Consider the following 5,000-nt stretch of genomic DNA (forward strand, 5'->3'; position numbering starts at 1 on the left):
AAGAAAAGTAATCGCTGACAGCACGAAGGATGTCACGCGACTAGTTAGCAGGCTAGAGTCTCGTTCGTTATCGGAATTAACCAGACAAATCGCTCCACCAACTAAGAACGGCCATGCACCACCACCCACCGAATCAAGAAAGAGCTATCAATCTGTCAATCCTTCCGGTGTCCGGGCCTGGTGAGGTTTCCCGTGTTGAGTCAAATTAAGCCGCAGGCTCCACTCCTGGTGGTGCCCTTCCGTCAATTCCTTTAAGTTTCAGCTTTGCAACCATACTTCCCCCGGAACCCAAAAGCTTTGGTTTCCCGGAGGCTGCCCGCCGAGTCATCGGAGGAACTGCGGCGGATCGCTGGCTGGCATCGTTTATGGTTAGAACTAGGGCGGTATCTGATCGCCTTCGAACCTCTAACTTTCGTTCTTGATTAATGAAAACATACTTGGCAAATGCTTTCGCTTCTGTTCGTCTTGCGACGATCCAAGAATTTCACCTCTAACGTCGCAATACGAATGCCCCCGCCTGTCCCTATTAATCATTACCTCGGGTTCCGAAAACCAACAAAATAGAACCGAGGTCCTATTCCATTATTCCATGCACACAGTATTCAGGCGGGCTTGCCTGCTTTAAGCACTCTAATTTGTTCAAAGTAAACGTGCCGGCCCACCGAGACACTCACTCAAGAGCACCCTGGTAGGATTGCAACGGGGTCCGCCTCGGGACGCACGAGCACGCACGAGGCGCGTCGCACGCCTTCAGCTCGCCCCACCGGCAGGACGTCCCACGATACATGCCAGTTAAACACCGACGGGCGGTGAACCAACAGCGTGGGACACAAATCCAACTACGAGCTTTTTAACCGCAACAACTTTAATATACGCTATTGGAGCTGGAATTACCGCGGCTGCTGGCACCAGACTTGCCCTCCAATAGATACTCGTTAAAGGATTTAAAGTGTACTCATTCCGATTACGGGGCCTCGGATGAGTCCCGTATCGTTATTTTTCGTCACTACCTCCCCGTGCCGGGAGTGGGTAATTTGCGCGCCTGCTGCCTTCCTTGGATGTGGTAGCCGTTTCTCAGGCTCCCTCTCCGGAATCGAACCCTGATTCCCCGTTACCCGTTACAACCATGGTAGGCGCAGAACCTACCATCGACAGTTGATAAGGCAGACATTTGAAAGATGCGTCGCCGGTACGAGGACCGTGCGATCAGCCCAAAGTTATTCAGAGTCACCAAGGCAAACGGACCGGACGAGCCGACCGATTGGTTTTGATCTAATAAAAGCGTCCCTTCCATCTCTGGTCGGGACTCTGTTTGCATGTATTAGCTCTAGAATTACCACAGTTATCCAAGTAACGTGGGTACGATCTAAGGAACCATAACTGATTTAATGAGCCATTCGCGGTTTCACCTTAATGCGGCTTGTACTGAGACATGCATGGCTTAATCTTTGAGACAAGCATATGACTACTGGCAGGATCAACCAGGGAGCTGCGTCAACTAGAGCTGAGCAGCCGGCCGCCCGGGAGTGTGTCCCGGGGGCCCGCGCGAACACGCAAGCGTCCGCTCAATTATTCTTCAAACAGGAGGAGGCTGAGCTCCCCTGCACCATACACCTCGAAACCCTCTCAGGTCCCGGCGGCGCGCAGCGCCGTCCTAAGTACTTGGTCGGGTTCGAGAGAGGCGCAATCGCCCGGGGTTTGGCGAGTAGACGCTTTAGGTGCGACCACCCGTGCTCCCAACTGAGCTTGCCGCTGCCGACAGAGGCCCGGGAGCGTGCTGTCGTGGCATTGCCGGCGGGAGACAACACGCGCCACCTACGGTGACCGGCAGCTCCAACGCCAGCGCCACAGAAGGACAAAAGCCCCACTTGGGTGCCGAAGCGAACTCTCCCAGCACAGCGCACGCGCCAACACGTCCGCACAGCTGCGATACAAACCACCTGCGAGAACCGCAGAGGCGACCGAGCAGCAGACGGCGTCGCGGCGCCGAGCGCCGGGCGGCGGCGCATCCTCAGCGCACACAGTCCTCAATCGGACCAGCACACTGCAGATGTCCACCGCGCTTCGCACCGGGCCCGCGAGGACCTACTTTGGCCGCACGGCGCCGCGTGCAGGGTGCGCCGGCGCGCAGCTGCGCCGCCTGCCGCCTCCGTCGGCCGGCGCGCCTGCCACTGGCCGCCCCCACCAGCCGGCTGTAGCGCGTGCGCCCACGCACCGCGCGGCCAGCACGCCGGGAGGCCCCCCCTCACCGGCCGGGGACGGTCCCACCCAGCCACCGCCGCGTATCGCTTCACACCCAGATGCCATTCACGTTCGTGGGCATGGTGGGTATCGCTGGAACAACCGGTTGGTAGCTCAACCGATCGTCGCCATCACTGATTCACCTCTAGCGAGAACAACCGCACCACAACGGTTTACCAGTTGTTCATTTGCGTAACGTCACCAGCAAACGTAGGCGTCCATCGCCATTTGCAAATTCAACGATTGTTGCATGCCTGTGTCAGGTGTCACGACACACTATGTCTGCCCACATACACGCAACAACATGTGCACGCTTCGCGAACACGTGGAAGGTGGCCCCCGTACGTATGCGATGTCCATTGCGCGAACGACTGTCAACCGGCCTCTGTCGCATGTCGCAGATGTGGAACGCAGTGCACCATGCTATCACGGTGTGTGAGAAGAGACGACTACGTCTGACAACACGCGCCACTACATCAACAGACGGCTCATGCTGATCGCCATCCAGGGCATACCACACTGCAATCCAGCTCTTATAGGGAGACGACACGTAGCTGAGTGCACAACATTTGGACCGCATGGTTCGCCGTTGTTGGCGCAGTCGTTGTACGGTCACATGTACCACGATGTATCATTCAGTACATGAGGACCAATGTGCAGTACAGTGTGTGATTTGGACGTACAACATCAGCGGACAGTTGACACAGGCCGTACCACAGCGTAGGCTAAGTGCTTCGCCATGCGAATGCCAATGAACAACTGCAAATGCCAATGAACAACTGCAAAGGGCATTGAGCATGTACGTCCTGCTGCCATCCACATTACAGTGTATAGCTGCAAGGTGTTTAACATGAAGCGATACACTGGGGACCGGGCAGTGCGAGTAGCAAACTATATTGCGGGGGTTGCAGTTAGGCAACACTACACTAATTTAACGCGTCGTATGACAATTACAGAGCAGGTTAAGGCCCAACGTGTGTTGGGTTAAGGCCCAACGTGTGTTGGGTTAAGGCCCAACGTGTGTTGGGTTAAGGCCCAACGTGTGTTGGGTTAAGGCCCAACGTGTGTTGGGTTAAGGCCCAACGTGTGTTGGGTTAAGGCCCAACGTGTGTTGGGTTAAGGCCCAACGTGTGTTGGGTTAAGGCCCAACGTGTGTTGGGTTAAGGCCCAACGTGTGTTGGGTTAAGGCCCAACGTGTGTTGGGTTAAGGCCCAACGTGTGTTGGGTTAAGGCCCAACGTGTGTTGGGTTAAGGCCCAACGTGTGTTGGGTTAAGGCCCAACGTGTGTTGGGTTAAGGCCCAACGTGTGTTGGGTTAAGGCCCAACGTGTGTTGGGTTAAGGCCCAACATAGGTTGGGTTAAGGCCCAACATAGGTTGGGTTAAGGCCCAACATAGGTTGGGTTAAGGCGCAACATAGGTTGGGTTAAGGCGCAACATAGGTTGGGTTAAGGCGCAACATAGGTTGGGTTAAGGCGCAACATAGGTTGGGTTAAGGCGCAACATAGGTTGGGTTAAGGCGCAACATAGGTTGGGTTAAGGCCCAACATAGGTTGGGTTAAGGCGCAACATAGGTTGGGTTAAGGCGCAACATAGGTTGGGTTAAGGCGCAACATAGGTTGGGTTAAGGCGCAACATAGGTTGGGTTAAGGCGCAACATAGGTTGGGTTAAGGCGCAACATAGGTTGGGTTAAGGCGCAACATAGGTTAGGTTAAGGCGCAACATAGGTTAGGTTAAGGCGCAACATAGGTTAGGTTAAGGCGCAACATAGGTTAGGTTAAGGCGCAACATAGGTTAGGTTAAGGCGCAACATAGGTTAGGTTAAGGCGCAACATAGGTTAGGTTAAGGCGCAACATAGGTTAGGTTAAGGCGCAACATAGGTTAGGTTAAGGCGCAACATAGGTTAGGTTAAGGCGCAACATAGGTTAGGTTAAGGCGCAACATAGGTTAGGTTAAGGCGCAACATAGGTTAGGTTAAGGCGCAACATAGGTTAGGTTAAGGCGCAACATAGGTTAGGTTAAGGCGCAACATAGGTTAGGTTAAGGCGCAACATAGGTTAGGTTAAGGCGCAACATAGGTTAGGTTAAGGCGCAACATAGGTTAGGTTAAGGCGCAACATAGGTTAGGTTAAGGCGCAACATAGGTTAGGTTAAGGCGCAACATAGGTTAGGTTAAGGCGCAACATAGGTTAGGTTAAGGCGCAACATAGGTTAGGTTAAGGCGCAACATAGGTTAGGTTAAGGCGCAACATAGGTTAGGTTAAGGCGCAACATAGGTTAGGTTAAGGCGCAACATAGGTTAGGTTGAGGCACAATATAGGTTAGGTTGAGGTACCGTATAGGTTAGGTTAAGGTACAGTATAGTTTAGGTTAAGGTACAGTATAGTTTAGGTTAAGGTACAGTATAGTTTAGGTTAAGGTACAGTATAGTTTAGGTTAAGGTACAGTATAGTTTAGGTTAAGGTACAGTATAGTTTAGGTTAAGGTACAGTATAGTTTAGGTTAAGGTACACATTGTTGTATGGAAAGGTGTAATGGGGGGGGGGGGGGGGGGCGGCCGGTCGGTTTGTTGATTGTGATTATAGTAAGTGGATGCCTGCGGCATCATCTGATTTGCCACGTCAGGATGCACCTTTGGCTCATGACAGGCGGCGCTCCGATTCCATGCTTGTGGCAGACCTGTGTCTTTCATTCCTGCCATTGTTTGTGTGCTGTGAGAGGAGGCAGTATTGTGATGTTGGGTGCACCCCTGTGTAGGA

General features: G+C 53.3%; 1 non-coding gene across 1 annotated transcript in view; it reads right to left on the minus strand.

The window, feature by feature from the left end:
- The window catches only part of LOC126446955 (small subunit ribosomal RNA), a 1,910-nt gene extending 422 nt beyond the window's left edge, over window positions 1–1,488 (minus strand). The window contains exon 1 of the ribosomal RNA XR_007583525.1: window positions 1–1,488. This exon is cut by the window's left edge and continues 422 nt beyond it. This is a non-coding gene — a ribosomal RNA (small subunit ribosomal RNA).
- Window positions 1,489–5,000: the final 3,512 nt, after the last annotated feature.

The sequence above is a fragment of the Schistocerca serialis genome, unplaced genomic scaffold, assembly GCF_023864345.2.
Source record: "Schistocerca serialis cubense isolate TAMUIC-IGC-003099 unplaced genomic scaffold, iqSchSeri2.2 HiC_scaffold_446, whole genome shotgun sequence".
In the NCBI taxonomy this organism is placed as follows: domain Eukaryota; kingdom Metazoa; phylum Arthropoda; class Insecta; order Orthoptera; family Acrididae; genus Schistocerca; species Schistocerca serialis.